Here is a 19,754-nt window from a genome sequence, read left to right as displayed (position 1 = left end):
CTCTCGTTAGTTTCTCTTTTGGTCTTAATGTCCTTAAAGATCTATTTCCATTCTCCTTAACATTATCAGACAAAGATTTTTGTTGTCCAGTTTTTGCACTCCTCGTTTCCCTATTACGTGTACTCTTGAACGCTGTATGACAAGAGATTCCTCTGATCCCACAGCCTATAACTGACATACACCTCTGTCTTCTTTCTTGACCAGAGCCTTAATAGCCCCTGTGAGATCATCTTCCCGACTACTGCTCGCATTGCCCCTCACACTAATAGGAACACGCTGCACCCGAACTTTCATCATCCCTCTTTTGAAATTCTCCCGCGGGCCTGACGTTCCTCTATCTCTGAACATCTTCCCTCAAGTCATCTACTGACAGTTGGTCACGAATACCATCATAATGATCCTTGCCCCAATTTATAACGTTAACTTCGACACCAGCCCTATTCTTTTCCAAAAGTAGTTTTACGCTAAGAGAATTGCAGTCACTACTCCAAAAGTGCACTGAGGTATTCGAATACCTCCGTCACATGCCCTACCTTATTTCACAAGGTGATATAACGTTGCGGCCGAGATCATCCAAGCCGTAGCAGTATTCAATGCTAAGGCAGACTTGAAGAGTGGAGGGGACAGAGGGTTGCATACATCTGAATGCTCTTGAGAGAGAGAGAGAGAGAGAGAGAGAGAGAGAGAGAGAGAGAGAGAGAGAGAGTATATATATATATATATATATATATATATATATATATATATATATTAGATTAGATTAGAATACTCACAGTGTGGAAACAGGCCCTTCGGCCCAACAAGTCCACACCGACCCGCTGAAGCGCAACCCACCCAGACACATTCCCCCACAATTATCCCTTCACCTAACACTACGGGCAACTTAGCATGGCCAATTCACCTAACCTGCACATTTTTGATTGTGGGAGGAAAGCGGAGCACCCGGAGGAAATCCACGCAAACACGGTGATAATGTGCAAACTCCACCCACACAGTTGCCTGAGGCGGGAATTGAACCGGGCTCTCTGACGCTGTGAGGCAGCAGTGCGAGCCACTGTTCCACCGTGCCGCTCATATATAAGTGTTTGTCACTGTCTTTGTTTGTGTGCTTTCCCAAATTAACGTGTGTACCTCTACATCTATATGCCTGAGAAATTGGATTTCTCTTGCTTTGCAAGTGATTGCATTGAAATGGGGATCCAAATGTCCCTCCTCACTCTTTCTCTGGCTCCCTCTGTGTTTGACTCAACCCTCTTGTTTTAATGTGTTGTGATACCCCTCTCTGCTGTTCGCTCAGTTCCACAGCACAAGCAGCAGCTTCATTTGCGAAAGGAAACAAAGACTCTCTCACATTTGAATTGAACTGGCTTCATTGTCATGTGCACTTTAACGGCAGCAGTGCAAGTTTTGGCATGTCTTTGTTTATGGTGTCATCTAAGATACAACATACCGAGGTAGAGATTCTGAAGTATTCGGTTCAAAATAGAAAGTCCAATAAATCAAATTGCAGCAGAAAAATAAAAATGGAAAATAGTGACTCAATTAACAGTACCTTCGCGACAGCCTGTGCCAGCAGCACATTTCGAAGCCACACTGGACTCAGGCTCCAAACCGCACCAGGTCCACTCTCCAGACCGCACGCAGGCCCAATCTCCAGGCAGCACTGGGCCCAGTCTCCAAACCACAACAGACCGATTCTTCACACAGCACTGGGTGCTGTTTCCAGATCGTACCAGACTCAATCACCAGACTCCATCCGGGGCCAGACCCTGGACCGCACCAGGCCGAGTCTGCAGACCGCACTGGGCACAATGTACAAACCACATCGGGCCCAGTCTCCACACCACAGCGGGCTAAGTCTCCAGAACATGCCGAGCCCGTTCTATAGAAAACACGGGGCTCAGTTTCCAGACCATGGCAGGTCAAGTAGGCAGACCTCGCCTGGCACAGTCACCAGATTGCACTTGGCCCAACCTCAACTCTGAACCGCGTCGAGTATCTCGCCAATTGGACACAAAATTGGCTTGACTGTAGGAGATAGAGTGTGCTGGGTGAAATTCGTTGTATCCAAAGGTGTGCCTGAAGGACCAGTGCTGGTTCCATTATTGTTCGTTATTTGTATAAATGATTTGTAAGAGAACATACGAAGTACGAATAGTAAGTTTGTAGAGTACGCCAAACTTGCTGGTATGATGGACAGTGAAGAAGGTCTTTCAAAAGGAAAATTAGATCATGGGCAACCGGACCATTGAGCCGATAATTGGCAGTTGGAACTTCATACAGGTTAATGTGAGGCGTCACATTTTGTTAGACAAACCAGGGCAGGATTCATTAAGTTAATGGTAGGGCCTTGTACAATCTTGTCATGCAGAGAGATGTAGTGTGCAGTTACATAGTTCCTTTAAAGTGGAGTCGAAATCAGACAGGGAAATGCAGAAAGCGATGTGCACTCTAAACTTCATCAGTCAGAGCATTGAGTATAAGAGTTGGGACATTATATTGTGGCTGTACAAGAAATAGTAAAGCCGCGTTTGGAGTACTGCTTGCAATTCTTGTAGCAATGCTTTCGAAAGAATGTAGCGGTGACCACCGATACTCCTGCCGACTTCGTCTGCAGGAAATGCAGTCAGATCCTGTTCCTCACAGAACGAGTTAGGGAACTGGAACTGGAGTTGGATGAACTGAGCATTATTCGAGAGGCTGAGAGGGTGATAGATAGAAGCTACAGGGACATAGTTATGCCAGAGAACAGAGGTAGCTGGGTAACAGTTAGAGGTGGGAAGGGGAGGAATCAGGCAGTGCAGGGATCCCCTGTGGTCGTTGCACTAAACAATAAGTATACCGCTTTGGATACTGTTGGCGGGGACGGCCTAGCAGGGGTAAGCTGCAGTGACCGGGTCTGTGGCGCAAGGTCTGGCTCTGAGACTCAGAAGGGAAAGGGGAAGAGGAGGAGAGCGCTAGTTATAGGAGACTCCCTAGTTAGAGGGACGGAGAGGCGGTTCTGTGGACATGGGCGAGACTCTCGGATGTTTGGTTGCCTCCCGGGTGCCAGGGTCCGGGACGTCCCGGACCGTGTCTTCAGAATCCTTAAGGGGGAGGGTGTGCAGCCAGAAGTCGTGGTGCACGTTGGCACCAACGACATAGGTAGGAAGAGGGGTGGGGAGGTCATTCAAGAGCTCAGGGAGTTAGGCTGGAAGCTCAAAGCCAGGATAGACAGAGTCGTCATCTCTGGGTTGCTGCCGGTGCCACGTGACAGTGAGGCAAGGAATAGGGAGAGAGTGCAGTTGAACACGTGGCTGCAAGGATGGTGAAGGAGGGAGGGGTTCAGGTACTTGGACAATTGGACTGCATTCTGGAGAAGGTGGGACCTGTACAAGCAGGACTGGTTGCGTCTGAACCAGAAGGGCACCAATATCCTGGGGGGAAGGTTTGCTGGCACTCTTCGGGGGGGGGGGGGGGGGGGCTTAAACTAATTTGGCAAGGGGATGGGATCCGGACTTGTAGGCGAGCTGTTTGTCAGGATGTCCAAGAATGTAGGGAGGCTGTGGAGAAAGTACCACTGACAGGGAATACTTGCGGACACAGAGATGGGTTCAAGTGCGTATACTTCAACGCAAGGAGTATCAGAAATAAGGTGGGTGAACTTAAGGCGTGGATCGGTACCTGGGACTACGATGTTGTGGCCATCACGGAAACGTGGATAGAAGGGGGACAGGAATGGTTCTGAAGGTACTTGGTTACAGATATTTCAGTAAGATTAGGGAGTGTGGTAAAAAAGGAGGGGGTGGCGTTGCTAATTAGAAATGGTATAACAGCAGCAGAAAGGCAGTTCGAGGGGGATCTGAAGATAGTATGGGCTGAAGTCAGAAATAGGAAAGGAGCAGTCACCTTGTTGGGTGAATACTTTATGCCCCCCAATAGATGCAGACATGTGGAGAAACAGATTGGGAAACAGAGTTTTGAAAGGTGCAGAAGCCACAGGGTAGTAGTCATGGGCGATTTCAACTTCCCAAATATTGATTGGATGCTCATAGGTTCAAGTAGATTGGATGGGATTGGTGTTTGTGCAGTGTGTCCAGGAAGCTTTTCTAACTCAGCAGATTGCCCGACCAGAGGGGAGGTCATATTGGATTTGGTACTTGGTAACGAACCGGGACAAGTGATGGGCTTGTTAGTGGGTGAACATTTTGGTGATGGTGACCACAATTCTGTGTCTTTCACCTTGGTTATGGAGAGAGATAGGTACGTGCAAAAGGGTAGGTTTTACAATTGGGGGAAGGATAATTATGATGCTGTAAGACAGGATCTGAGGAGCATAAGTTGGGAGCATAGGCTATCAGGGAAGGATGTCGTGGAAATGTGGAACTTTTTCAAGGAACAGATACGACGTGTCCTTGATATGTATGTACCTGTCAGGCAGGAAAGAAATGATCGTGTGAGGGAGCCTTGGTTGACGAGGGAGGTTGAATGTCTTGTAAAGAGGAAGAAGGAGGCTCATGTAAGGTTGATGAACAGGGTTCAGACAGAGCAGTAGAGAGATACAGGATAGCCAGAAGGGACCTGAAGAAAGGGATTAGGAGAGCTAAGAGAGGGCATGAAATATCTTTGGCGGATAGGATCAAGGATAACCCCAAGGCATTTTATGCGTATGTGAGAAACATGAGAATGACGAGAACGAGAGTAGGTCCGATCAAGGACAGTAGTGGGAAACTGTGTATTGAGTCGGAAGAGATAGGAGAGGTCTTGAATGAGTACTTTTCTTGAGTATTCACGAACGAGAGGGACCGTAATGTTGAAGAAGAGAGTGTGAAACGGACTTAGAAGCTAGAGGATATACTTGTTAGGATGGAAGTTGTGTTGGACATTTTGAACAACTTGAGGATAGACAAGTCCCCCGGGCCTGACGGGATATATCCTCGGATTATATGGGAAGCAAGAGAGGAAATTGCAGAGCTGTTGGCAATGATCTTTTCGTCTTCACTGTCAACAGGGAGTTGTGCCAAGGGGACTGGAGAGTGGCGAATGTTGTGCCACTGTTCAAAAAAGGGAATAGCGATAACCCCGGGAATTACAGGCCAGTTAGTCTTATTTCTGTTGTAGGCAAAGTAATGGAAAGGGTACTGAGGGATAGGATTTATGAGTATCTGGAAAGACACTGCTTGATTAGGGACAGCCAGCACGGATTTGTGAAGTGTAGGTCTTGCCTTACAATTCTTATTGAATTATTTGAGGAGGTGACCAAGCATGTGGATGAGGGGAGAACAGTGGATGTAGTTTACATGGATTGTAGTAAGGCATTTTATAAGGTTCCCCATGGTAGGCTTATGCGGAAAGTCAGGAGGCATGGGATAGAGGGAAATTTGGCCAATTGGATAGAAAACTGGCTGACCGGTCGAAGTCAGGGAGTGGTGGTAGATGGTAAATATTCAGCCTGGAGCCCAGTTATAAGTGGAGTTCCGCAGGGGTCAGTTCTGGGTCCTCTGCTGTTTGTAATTTTTATTAATGACTTGGATGAGGGAGTCGAAGGGTGGGTCAGTAAATTTGCAGATGATACGAAGATTGGTGGAGTTGTGGATAGTGAGGAGGGCTGTTGTCGGATGCAAAGGGACTTAGATATGATGCAGAGCTGGGCTGAGGAGTGGCAGATGGAGTTCAACCCTGTCAAGTGTGAGGTTGTCCATTTTGGAAAGACAAATAAGAATGCGGAATACAGGGTGAACGGTAGGGTTCTTAGTAAGGTGGAAGAACAGAGGGATCTTGGGGTCTATGTTCATAAATCTTTGAAAGTTGCCACTCAGGTGGATAGAGCTTGTAAGAAGGCCTATGGTGTATTAGCGTTCATTAGCAGAGGGATTGAATTCAAGAGTCGTGAAGTGATGTTGCAGCTGTCCAGGACTTTGGTTCGGCCACATTTGGAGTACTGTGTGCAGTTCTGGTCGCCTCCCTTTAGGAAAGATGTGGAATCTTTGGAGAGTGTGCAGAGAAGATTTAGCAGGATGTTGCCTGGAATGGAGAATAGGTCGTACGAGGATAGGTTGAGAGTGCTAGGCCTTTTCTCGTTGGAACGGCGAAGGATGAGGGGTGACTTGATAGAGGTTTATAAGATGATCAGAGGAATAGATAGAGTAGACAGTCAGACAGTCAGTAACAGAGTGTTACAAGGGGACATAAATTTAAGGTGAAGGGTGGAAGGTATAGGGGAGATGTCAGGGGTGGGTTCTTTACCCAGAGAGTGGTGGGGGCATGGAATGCGCTGTTTGTGGGAGTGGTAGAGTCAGAATCATTGGTGACCTTTAAGTGGCAATTGGATAAGTCTCTGGATGGGTGCTTAAGCTAGGACAAATATTCGGCACAACATCGTGGGCCGAAGGGCCTGTTCTGTGCTGTATTGTTCTATGTTCTATGTTCTTATCAACCGGAAAGAGGTCAACGTTTTGCAATGACGGAGCATCGAGGTTTTCTGACATAATGATAAGCTGTCATTTTATTCCCTTTGCGCAGCAGACTGAAGGCTAAAGTCAGAGAAGTTCATGAAATGATGAGGGGCATGGTTAAGATAAATAGCTAAGGTCTTTTCCCCAAGCAAGACACTCTGCAACGTCATCAAGTATATAATTGGGCAGAACACCCGGTACCAGACACGCTATTCGAAAAGGGAATTGGAATCACCGTCCTGTCGACCCTGAAGAGGCCTACTTCCTAACATCTGAGAGCTTGCGATAGCACTTACTGAATTTTACCACCGACTGCAAGGAAATATCAGGAAAGGAGTAGGCCATTCAACACATTGAGCCTCCACCATTCTCGTTCATGGCTGTATATCAGCCCAATGCACTTCTTCCACAAAATGGACAAATCCATAAGTGTGATTAAGCATCCAAAGACAGCTGAGATTGTTCGGATCTGGGCGGGATCCTCACAATAGGTTGGGAAAACTTTGCTGCCGCAGTTCCTAATCGAAATGAAATCACAGCTGGATTAGTGTGAACAGATTTAGTCTCCTCGCTGAAGAAAGAATATTGTTACATTGGAGGCAGCTCAGAGATGGATTCGTCAAATGTTTGATCATGTTGATCCAATAAACATTGGAGATTGCAAGAATGAAAGACGACCTTATTTTTACATCGATCAAAAGAGGGAGTCAGCAACAGACACCAATTACACAATAAATGGAAGAATCCAGTACACGTCTCCAACCTGAGATGCAGGAACAGAAGAAGAATATTCAGCCCTTCCACCCTGTTCCATCAGAACAGGACGAGGTTATTCACCCCCAAGTGTCTAATATGCAGTTCAAGAGGAGGCCAATCAGCCCATCGACCTGATAAAATGAGACCCAGATTAGGCCATGCAGCACTAGTATCTTTTTCCACAGCAACAGAATCAGTCCATTCAGCCTCTTCAAATTTGTAACACAGGAACTGGAAGAGGCCACAGAAAGACTGGAGAATGGTAAATTGGAATAAGGGGAGACCATTCAGCCTATCGAGCCTGCGGCATAGGAATTGGAGAAAGGAACAAATTATGCCGAAGTTTTATGAGAAAGGAGTTGGTAGTTCAACTCACTTGTCTGTTGTATGGGAACAGGAGAAGACAAACCACTCCCTCAAGCACAGGAGAAGACAGTTCAGTATCTTCAGCCTTTTATCGGAGAACACAAGGAGACCGTTCAGCTACTCGAAACAGTGCATAACAACAGCAATATTCCATAAGCCCTCAAGCCTCTGGTGCATCATCATCAGGAGGAGAACATTGTAACCATCGAAGGGAAAATGTGGAAAAACTATAAAGACGTCAGTCCATCCATTTTGTCCACTAAAACAATGATGAGTCCACTCAGCACTCATGCTTCCTATTCAGCAATCGAGCCTTGTTCCCGTTAAACAGGAATTAAAACAAAACATAAAGGTTATCAAAATGGAAGAACTTAGAATGATGATAATCACTTTGGAATAAAATACAATGAAACAATTGTTGTAATTTAAGATAATTGTTAGAATTCATTATACAGGAATTAACAACAGGACACTTGCAGAATTAAACTGCAACTCACTCCTCGGCCTGGCCAAACTGGCCATAAACAGGACCAGGCAGCGGCTCAAGGAAGGGGTCGTTAGGGCTGACTGCCTGCCACTCTTCTGCAGTTATGTCAGAGCCCGAGTGTCTCTGGATATGGAGCACGCTGTGTCCACCAACAACCTCGACGTTTTTAGAGAGAGGTGGGCCCCGCAGGGAGTGGAGTGTATTGTCTCCCCCTCCGACTCTGCTTTGATTTAATCTCTCACTGTTTGGTTACGCACCCTTGGCCTCGAAGAAGGGCACTGGTTGTCACTGGCCACTTGGGTGTTTATTTTCTTCCTGCTGGTGGAAACTGAATAAAGATTTGTATACCTTGTATCTTTCATTTAAAAAAGGAAACTGCAATTCATCAAAGTCAATATGTTTTGAAAAGAGGTTCCCTACATTGTGGAAACAAGCCCCTCAGCACAACAACGCCACAACGTCGCTCTGAAAAGTATCCCACGCAGACCATTTCCCTGAAACTATTACTCTACATTTATATCTGACGAATGGACGTAACCTATTCATCCCTGAAAATGATGGGCAACGTAACATTGCGAGTTCAGCTCACCTGCACATCTTTGTGTTGTGAGTAGAAACCAGTACACCGAAAGGAACCACACGCCGACATGAAGCGAGCGTGGAAACTCCACACAGGACCTTTACAAAAGACAAATCATCTTTGAATTGTTTGTTTAAGCTATTTAAATATGTGACAAACCAAGTGGATAATGCGAATCCTGGAGATGTAATGTAACTGGTCTCCAAGAAAGCAATGGTTATGGCGCTACTCAAAGATGAAGTAGTAAGCTCAGAGGGTTTATGATGTATTGATGAACTTGGATAGAGAATTCGTGAATAGACAAAAGGCATTCCGAAATAATAAATGGGTCATTTTTTGTTGGCAAAATGCAATTTGTGCGGTGCGAAAAATTTCACTTTTCAGGCCTCACCTATTTCTAATCTGCGTTATTAGTCGTTTGACGGAATAGAAAATACTGCACGTAAATTTTCAGCTGACACTGACATCGGTGGGAAATTGCTTTGCAAAGAAAATGTAAGAAATTTACAAACGGATATAGATAATTTCGGTGAATGGGCCAACACTTGGCAATGGAAATTGACGTGGACAAATGTGGAGTTACTCAATTTGGCCAGCATGGAACGGCAAATCATTATTTCAATAGAGACAAACTTCAGAGTGATTCGGTGCAGGGCGACCTAGGTGTGCTGGGAATATCACAGGAAACTCACATTTAGATACATCATGTAATGAAAATGGAAATTTCAATTTCCTTGTTTATTCGTAGAAGGATACCGTATAAACGTAGAAACTGGTGTTGCTACTACGCAAGGTGTTAGTGAGACAGCAAATGGATTACGGTTCCGGTGCCCTGAATTGAAGAGTGATGTATTTGCATTGGAGGCAATTCAAACGAGGTTCATTAGATTTATTCCAGAGATCAGAAGTTTGTCTTTTTGGCGGGAGGTTGACCAGTTCAGGCCCTATACTCTCTGGGGTTTAGAAGAATGAGAGGATTTCTTAAAGAGGTCTGTAAGATGTTAATGGTGATTGATAATTCAGATGTAGAGTGGATGTTTCCACATGTGCGGCAAAGTAGAACAAGATATCGTAGTTTTAGTATAAGGCAGAACAGATTTAAAACTGGTGTGAGGGGCGCTTATTTCTCTCAAAGTGTTGTGAATATTTGTTATTCACTGCCACCGATTGCAGTGGAAGTTGGGAAATTGAGTAAATTAAGCGATATGGTGAGCAAGCATGTGGTTCTGAGGCCGTGATGAAATCACAGTAGGTTAAAATCTTCGAGGAGAAAGTGAGGACTGCAGATGCTGGAGATCAGAGCTGGAAATGTGTTGCTGGAAAAGCGCAGCATGTCAAGTCTGATGAAATCAGCCATGATTGCGTTAAATGGTGAAGCAGGCTCGAGGAGCTGAATTTCTGACTGTTGCTCCTCTTTCTTAATCAGCCTTTCGAATGTGCTAAATAGGAACGGGGGACTGCTAGTTATCAAACAGGAAGCAGACACTCGAGATGAAGGAGTCTTAATCAGTTCGACAGAATGTAACCAGTGGAGGGTCTTCAGCTATTTACAATCTACATCAATGAAAAGGAGGATAGAATAGATGCACCATTACTACGTTTTGTGTTGACATTCAGATAAGCAAGATATTAAATTATCAAAAATGCCTGAAGTGTTTGCAAATAGATATGTACATCGAAACTCCCTGGATAACAGATTGGCAAGTGGAGTATAATGTAATGCATAAGCTCTCTTCTTTTTCAGGAAGAATGACGGTATGTACGCTTCTGAAACGGAGAGAGAAAACAGAGCTAAGTGATATAATGTGTACTGGAGGCTTCACTATGACCTTTTCAGACATCAAAAGTGTTGCTCCATCTCCCTGATGACTATGACCTTTTCAGACATCAAAAGTGTTGCTCCATCTCCCTGATGGTCTGTTTCCTTATGTTCCCAGTTGCCCCTTCACTCTCACTACACACGGGATATGTTGATATGATTGGTTGATGATGGGGGGAGAGGTGAGAGGATGGTGATTTGTGCCGTGTATCAAGGGGACGGCCTTTATCGGAGAGGCCGTCCTTTTTTTATCCATGGAGACTCGAATAAAATGGGAATAATTGACTGCTTCTGAATGAAGAGGCCATGGAAGCAACCAGGACTGCAAGGATTCACCAACATGATGTGCTGTCCATGAATCACACTGCAACGTTAATGGAATGAGAGTTCCTCAGTTCCTCTACGTCTTCCCATTGACCTGGGGACCATGCAGAGTCATGTACACCATCTGTACTGTGAAAACAACGATACACTCGTTAGCTCGTTAACATTTCAATTACCTCATCCATCAAATATATCATTCGTTACTGAATGGTGACATTGATGCTGACATACTGGAAGATGTTGGACATGTCATCCACTCCGGCCTGGAAAGTTGTGGATCATAAAAGATGAATGAAACTGTGCTCCTAACAGCCACTCGCAGCACCGTCCTCCCCATAGTGTGAAGCTGCAGATCGTGTTGAAGAAGGTGACACCACTCTGTGCTCGCTTCTTGTTTAATCAGCGTCCCTACGCACACTGCTCCCCAATTAAGTGTAGTTTCGGAAGCTCGTCTTTCTAAACCCCAGGTGAATACGGCAGATCTCTTTACACACACACACACAAACATACACACACACACACACACACACACAGTGGTCGTTGTCCTTATGGATGTCAGTAAGGTATTTACCACAGTTCTTCACGGGAGACTAGTTAGCAAGGTTAGAACCGATGGATACAGGGACAATTGGCCATTTGGATACAGAATTCACTCTAAGGTAAAAGACAATGGGTGGTGGTGAAGGCTTGCCTTTCTGACTGGAGGCCGAGAGCCAGTGATGTGCCACAAGCATCGGTATTGGGTGCACTAATTTTGTCAATTATATAAATGATTTGGATGTGACAATCGGTGGTAAAGCTAGTATGTTTGCAGATGAACCAAAGTTGGAGGGGTAGAGGGCAATGAAGAAGCTTACCTCAGAGTACAAAGGTATCTTGATCAGATGTGACATATACCCAAGGAGTTGCGGATGCCTAGTCATTCAGATACATGCGAGGTGCTGCACTTTGGAACGACAAATCAGGTCAGGACGTATGCACTATAATGTAAGGTGCTGGGGAGTGTTGCTGAATTAAGTGACCATAGAGTGCAGGGTCATAGTTCATTGAAAGTACTGTCACGGTAAGATTTGGAGAGTGAAGATGCCGTTTGATATGCTTTCCTTTTTAATTCAAAGCACAGATTTGGGAGGTCATGTTGTGGTTCTACGGGATATGGGCTAGGTCACTTCTGGAAGATTCTGGTCTCCTTCCTGTCGGAATGATGTTTTGAAATTTGGAAGGGTTCAGAAAAAGATTTATAAGAATGTTGACAGTGTTGGAGGGTTGAACTGGAGAGAAAGTCTGAATAGGGGGACATTGCTTTCCCCATAGTGCCGGAGGTTGACAGGTGACCACAAAGAGGTTTATAAAATCACGAGGGGCAGGACAAGAGTGAATAAACAAGATCTATTCTCTGGGTTGGGGGAATACAGAACTAGAGGGCATAAGACTAGAGTGAGGGGGAAAGAATTAAAAAGGTCATCAGGGGCAAATTGCCACAAAGAGAATGGAATGAGCTGCCAAAGGAAGTGATGGAGGCTGGTACAATTACATCATTTAAAATGCATCTGGATCTCCACACGATTAGGAAGGGTTGAGAGGAATGTGAGCCCAAGTGCAGGAAAATGGGACAAGGTTAATTTAGACTATCTCATTGTCATGGACCGTTTGGAACTCAAGTTTATTTCCATGCTGTATCACGCATGAAACAGAAAATGAGACAGGTAATTAACTGAGAACATGTGGAAAGTTGGGAAATAGCACAGGAAGTGAGATTAATTGTTGTGGTTAGATCTTGGAGGATGCAAAACATAATAATGAGGACATTGAATAAAGACATTGCCAAAGCAGCCGAATTGAGTTTTTGCATCAAATTCTGAATTTACCTTATAGTGCCAGACTAGACACTGTAAAGTGGGACAAGATTATAGCCCAGCATTGAGAGCTGTGCAACTTATGCTCGTGTACTGTTCAGTAAACAGGACCATCTTCCCGTCAGGGGAACATTGCAAACCTTTGTCAGTAATCTTGGGGCTATACATGCCAACCCATCGTCGGGACTTGAATGAAAAGTGGAGGTTTTGGTGGCAGGAGTACATCAGACTTAAACAAAATGTAGTAGCGCATGTTTGCACGATTATTGTCAAAGTGGTGCATGCGTGTGGTGCTGTGTGTTGGGGCTCTTTCATGGGTTGTCAATATGGCCGTGGTAGTGGGCTGCGTGTGCGAAGGGATGTGTGTGTGTGTGAGAGTGACTGCGTTTGGTGGGGCGTGTGTGTGTCTGTCTGTGGGTGGTGTTTGTGGGGGATAGTGCGTTTAGGGAAGGCTGTGTATGTGTGTGCCGCGCGCACGCTGTGGGAGTGGGGAGCTTTGCATGTGTGGGTAGCTCTGTGTGTAGGGGCGTTAGGTAAGTTGGGAGGGCTGTGTGATAGTGGGAAGGCTGTGTTTTTGGAGGGACCTGTGTGGGTGTATGTGACGGGTGATATAAGTGCTGGTAAAACGACTCTGTGTGTGCAGGCGGACTGTGTTGTGTGTGAGTGGTACTGTGCGTTTGTGGGCACGGTGTATTGGCGGGACTGTGTGTGTGGAGGTGCATGTGTGTGTGTGGGCTGTGTGTATGGAGAGGGCCATATCATCGGGGTCTATGTGTGGGGAGGGCAATATATGTGGGGCTTTGTATGTGTGTGACCAGTGTATGTGGGGTCTGGGTGAGTAGGGTGTGTTGTGTGTGGGGTGTTGTCTTTGTGCGGTTTGTATTGTGAGAGGGGCTGTGTATATAGGACCGCTGTGCGTGGGGCTATGTAATTGGGGCTGTGTGTGTGAGGCAGCTCTGTGTTTGAGTGGAGGGCTATTTGTGGGGTGCTGTGTGTGTGGGTAGCTGTGTGTGGACGGGCTGTGTGTTGGGGCTCTCTGAATAGGGTCTATGTATTGCGGCTCTGCGTGGGGGCCTGTGTAAACGGGTGGTTACATGTGTGCATGGGGATGAGCTGAGAGTGCGAAGGGTGTGCTTGAGCTAGGGAATGTGTGGGGGTAGTGGCTGTTTGTGCTGGGGCTTTGTGTGTGGTGGGCGATAGTTGGGGCCCTGTTGGTGGTGGGTGTTTGCGTGTGGGGGCGCTCTGTGTGTGCGGGGCACTGCGTGTGCAGAGTGGAAGTGTGCGTGGGTGCTCTATGTGTGGAATGAGGCAGTGTGCGTAGAGGGCTGTGTGTAGATGCGGTGGGCTATGTGTGTGGAATCTGGTCCTGTTTGGGACGCTCCAGGTGTGAGGTTCAGATGTGTGAGGGTTCTGTGTACATGTGAGGCGCTATGCCAGTGTGGGGTGGTTGTGTGTGAGGCGTGTTGTGTGTGTGTGATGGGGCTGTGTGTCGGGGGAGGGCTGTGTGATACCGGGGCTATTTGGGGAACAATTGTGTGTAGTGGGCTTATGTGTGTGGGGGCAGGTGTGTGTATGGGCTCTGTGAGTGTTTTGGGTGAGCAGCGTGTGTTGGGGTTGCTAAATGTGTGAGCGTTGCTGTGTGCAAAGTGTTTTGTGTGGGGATCTCTTGTTTGAGAGGTTGCATGTGTGAGGGGCTGCCTGTTTGTTGGGGGCGTCTGTGTGTGGGAGCGGTGTCAATGTGGGTGTGGGACTGTGTGTCGGGGTCTGAATATGTGGGCAGCTGTGACTGTGTGGATGGGATGTATTTTGGGGGATCGTGTGTGTGAAGGGGTTGAGAATGCGGGTGTATGCATTTTGTGTAACGGAGACTGTGTGTGTTTAGTGATATGTGTGGGGGAATTCCGTGCTTGTGGGAGTGTCTGTGTGTGGAGGAGGATACAATAAGTGTTTGGGTATGTTTTGTGTTTGTGGGGGGTGTCTGTGTGGGGGTGTCTGTGAGTGTGTGTGCTGGCTGTGTCATGGGGGCTCTGTGTGTGAGACTGCGTTTTTGTGGCGGGTGGCTGAGTGGGGGCGACAGTGTGTGAGGGTCTCTATGTGTGGGTGTCTGTATTGGGGAGTGGTGTAAGGGTGCAGCTGAGGTGTGGGTGCTGTCAGCGTTGGGGTATACGCAAATGATGTATTTTTGTCTGTATGGCTGTGTGTGTAGTTACGCTATATGTGGAGGGCGCTGTGTATGTGAGGGGATTGTGCCTAGGGGGTGTGACGTGTGTGTGTCGGTGTCTATGTGTGGAGAGGTGGCTGTATGCCTGTCTGGAGCACTGAGTGAGTGGAGGTGCTGTTTGGGGTCCTGAACGCATGGGGACTGTGATTGCGAGATATCTGTGTATTGGGGATGTGTGTGCGTGTGGGGATTTGACATATGTGGCGCTATGATTGTGGGACGGCTGCGCATGTTGGCATGGCTGTGTGAGTGGGTTTGAATGATTATGTGTGGAGTGCTGTGTGGAGTGACTATGTGTTTGGCAGACTGTGGGGGTAGCCTAGTGTGTGGAGAGTGCTAGTGTGTGGGGGTAGGCTGTGTGTGTGAGGACTCTGTGCCTGCGCGGCTTTCTGTGGGGGTACAGTGTGTGGAGGACGATGTATGCGGATTTTTCTGTGTATTTAGTGTTTTGGTGTGTGGGGAGTATGTGCGCGTGGGGGGAGACAGTGGTGTAGGGGGTGTGGGTAGTATGGTGCTGTGAGTGTTGGTGCTGAATGTATGCAGGAATGCTGTGTGCGGTTTAGGGTGTCTATGTGATCGGGTGACTGCGAGTGAGCGGGTTTCTGAGTGTGTGGGGCGTGCTGTTTTTGATGGGTGGGCCTGTATGTGGTTGGGGCTCCGTGTGGTCGGTTTGCTGTATGTATTTAGTGTTGCTGTGTGAATGGTGGTGCTGTGTGTTGGGGTGTCTGTGAGTATGGGGTTCTGTGTGCATGGGGCTGTGTATGTGGGAGTGGGGCTGCATCACGAGGGAGGTGGACTCTGCAGGCTGTATAGGCTCTGTGTGGGTCTGTGTGTGGGGAGTGCTGTGCATCTGGTGTTCTATGTGTGGGGATGGCCTAGTGTGTGGAGACTGCTCGTGTGTGGGTGAGGCTGTGTGTGAAGGAGAGTATATAGGGTGTGTGTGGCTGAGTTTTGTGCGTGGGGAGTCTATTGTGTCTGGAGGGAAGGCTTTGGTGGGGAGTGTGTATGGAGGTGCGCTATGAATGCGGGAGTGCTGTGTACATGTGGGCGTCTGTGTGTATGGCTGGTCTGTGTGTGAGCTGGAGATTGCATGTGTGGGTGGGGTATATATTTGCGGGAACTGTGTGTGGGTGGGGGCTGTGAATGTGGGCTATGTATATGCGACTAGAGGGCTGCGTGAGTTGGGAATGTGTGTGCCTGAGTCTGGCGCTGTCTCTGAGTGGATGGGCTGTCGGTGGGGGACTGTGTTTAGGGGAGTGCAATGCATATTTTAGGGTTGTGTATGATTGGATAGCTGTGAATGCACGGCGGTTTTATGCGTTTGTGGGTCCATGTAAACAGGCTCTCTGTGTGGGGTCTCTGTGTTGTGGCTCTTGTGTGTGGTGGTCTGCGTGTGTTGGAGTCTGTGTGTGTGGGGGGTGCGCTGAGTTTGTGAACAGATGTGTATGGGGGGACTGTGTCGGTGTGGGTGGTTCTGTGTGGGGGACTGTTTAGGTGTAGCGTGGTGTCTGTTGTGGGAAGTATGTGTGGTGGGCTGTCTTGTTGCATTGTGCTTTGTGTGTAGGAAGGTTGTGCATGAGTATAAGGACTATGTGTGTGCGTGTAGCGGTGGGCACGGGGCTCTGTATACGATGGAGCTGTGTGTATGAGAAGGGCTGCGTGATAGTGGTAGGGCTGTTCTTTTCTGGTGGACTGTCTTTGTATTTGGGGGTGCTGTGTGAGGATGGCAGATAGCTTCTGTGTGTGGGTGGGACGGCTGTCGATGTGTGGTTGGTACTGTGTGTTTGAGGGGTTCTGTGCGTGGCAGTGCGATGTGTATGTGGGCTATGTGTGTGAGTTGTCTGTGAGTAGTGGGATGGGGGGAATGTGTGTAAGAGCCTGTGTGTGTGGGGAGCTGTGTGTTTGAGGGGTCTGTGTGGGGAGTCTGTTTGATAGTGGGACAGATGCGTTTTTGTGGGGAATTGAGTGTATGAGTCGTTGCGATGTTTTGGGTGCTTGGAGTGGGAAGTCCCTGTGTGTAGTGGGGGCTGTTGAGTGCTTGCGTGGAGGAGTCTGCGTACGTGGGGGTCTATGTATGTGTGGAATTTGGCTGTTTGTGGATGTCGTCTGTGTGTGGGGGATCATGTGTCTGTGGCCATGGTTATGTCTGATGGGGCTATGTTTGTGTGAGGTGATGTTTTTGTTGTGTGGTGTCAGCGGGGGCAGGGTGTATGTTGTTGGGTTTGGCTGTGTGTGTGAGTGGGTGTTTGTGTGTATGGGAGAGCTATGTCTGTATGGGAGCGTAGTAGTTTTTGGTGAGAGCTGTGTGTTTGAGGTCCTTTGTGTAGGGGAGAGCTGTGTTGATAGTGGGTTCGCTGTGCTTTTGTGGGAGGGCATGTCTGTGTGTTTGTGGGATGGGGTGCTATGCGTGTGCATGGTGATCGAGCTCTGTGTGTGTGGAGTGGCTGCTTGTGTGTGGGTGGTAATGTGTGTCTGTTGATTTTGTGTGAGGGACTGAGTTATGGGGGGCTGTGTGACTGGCTGGTCAGTGAGTGTGGGAGGGGCTGTGTGTGGGGCAGTGTGAAGGTGTGGGGGTGTCTGTGAGTGAGAGAGCGGCTGCGGGTGTATGTCTGTGCGTGTGCTGTGTGCTTGGTGGCTGTGTATGAGTGGAGGCTGGGTGAATCTGTGAGTGTCTGCGTGTGAGTGGGGACTTTCAGTTTGTGGTGGGGGTTTTGTGTCTTGTCCTGTGTGTGGGGTACTGTGTGTATTGGAGAGCTGAGTTTGAGGCTGCGCAGTGTGTGAGCAGGAGGTTACGTGTGGTTAGTGGGGGCTGTGTTTGGGATTGAGTGTTGGGAGTTCTGTGTCTGTGGGTGGCTATGTGTAGAGGGACTGTGTATGTAGGAGCTATCTGTGGGGAGCCGTGCTTTTGGGCTCTTTATAGAGGTCTGTGTGTGTGAGGTGTCTATGTCTGTGTTGGGATTGCCTGAGTGTGCGAAAGTCTGTGTAGTGGGGACTGTGTTTGTGCGGCGGACCTGAGTGTGCGGGTGGGGTTGTTTGTGGTTGTGCTGTGTTTATATGAGAGTATGGGGCATTAGAGTGTGTGGGTGCTCTCTGTGTATGGGGTATGTGTCTGTGTGGGAGATGTGTCTGTGTGGGAGGGCTCTGCGTAGCGTGAGCTGTGTATGAGGCGGCTGTGTGCTTGGGGAGGCCTGTGTGATAGTGGGAGAGCTGTGTGATAGTGTGGGGAGCTGTGAGAGAGAGGCATGTGTGTGTGATTGTAATGTATGTTTGGGGATTTCTCTGTGTTTGAAAGTGTGAAAATTGATGGATCCGCAAAGACACAATGCTGAGAAGGCCCGGACACACAGAGGCAAAGCCCTGAGTAGGCGTTTACCAACAGTCACACAACACTGAGAGTGCGTTGAGCCACACAGATACAACTCGGAGAAGGCCGAGACTGTAGACAGAACCCTGATCCTCGAGAGCTAAAACCCTGAGAAGGCCTTGACCCACAGAGTCACAACCCTGCCAAAGCCCGAACACACAGAGACACACGCCTGAGAAGGCAAAGACACACAGACGCACACCACCTGTGAAATCCTGGAACCACAGAGAAACAGTTTTGCGAAGGTCCAAAACCACAGAGACACATCTGTGAGAACGCCAGTACCCACAGATACATAACCATACAAGGGCCAAGATCGAGAGCGAATCAGCCCTAACATGGCCCCGACCCACAGAGACACACCCATAAGAAAGCCCTCATACATAAAGGCACAATCCTGAGAAAGTCAGGACGCTCAAAGACACAACCCTGACGAGGTTGGGACCTACTGAGATAACCCTGAGCCTGCCGTGCCTGACAGAGACATTACCTTGTGAAGCAGGGACCTAGAGAGACACAGCCCTGATAAACCCTGGAACGAAAGAGACACAACCCTGATAAGGCAGGGATCCAGACACAAACCTCTGAGAAATCCCTGACGACAGAGACAAACCCCTGACAAATCCTGGATTTTCAAAGACACCGACCGGATACGGCCTGGACCCCTAAATGCACAATCCAGAGAAGGCAGGGACCAACTGGGACACAATCCCAATAGCTTGTCCTGGCGTGAACTCTGACCTCATGATGTCCTATTCTGGCGAAGGCTTAGTCTGTCAAGACAAGATTCGCTCACGTCCTGAAGCTGTACAATCACATCATCGGCTTCCCTGAACATCCGGGTGCTGAAAACCAACAAGGAAATGGAGAAAATGTGTTCGACTGCAGGTTAGACTGAAACAATATGGTTTCATGTCCCCTTGACTGGCAAATGTCAGATCACTCTTCCTGGGAGTCATCCCAGGGAAAACGATGGGCCTGGAAAGTGTTACCGGTTGAGCCCTCAGATCCAGTGCAGACCAGCTCGCGGACATATTCACAAACATCTTCACCTTCTCCCTCCCACTAGTTCGAAATCCTAACATGGTTCAAGTAGATCACCATCATCCCCGTAAGTGAGAAAACACATGCAATGTTCCTTCAGGACTACCGCCTAGTGGCTCTGAACTCCAAAATCATGAAGTGTTTCGAAAGGCTGGATATGGACCATTTCAACTTCAGTCTTTCAGGCTGTCACAATCTCCCACAATGTGCCCAGCAACACAACGGGTTCACAGCGGACAGCATGTCCATAACTTGTATTCAACCCTGAACATTTGGAAAACAAGGACACCGAAGTTGGACTCCTGCTAATCATATAGAGCTGCGTCTTCAACACCATTATACCCTCAAGACTGATTTCAAAACTCAGTAAGATTTGAGATTTGTCTCGGCTCTGCTCTCTGCAACTGGGATTTTTCAGCTTTCTGACTCACAGATCGCAATACTGAAGATAGGCATCAACACTTTCTCCACAAAAACTCTCAACACTGGAGCTCCTGAAGGAT

Source organism: Chiloscyllium plagiosum, unplaced genomic scaffold (assembly GCF_037043375.1).
Source record: "Chiloscyllium plagiosum isolate Xiang-an unplaced genomic scaffold, Cpla_swu_hap1 HiC_scaffold_50, whole genome shotgun sequence".
NCBI lineage: Eukaryota > Metazoa > Chordata > Chondrichthyes > Orectolobiformes > Hemiscylliidae > Chiloscyllium > Chiloscyllium plagiosum.
The sequence above is the reverse complement of the archived record's forward strand: the minus strand, read 5'-3'. Positions refer to the sequence as shown.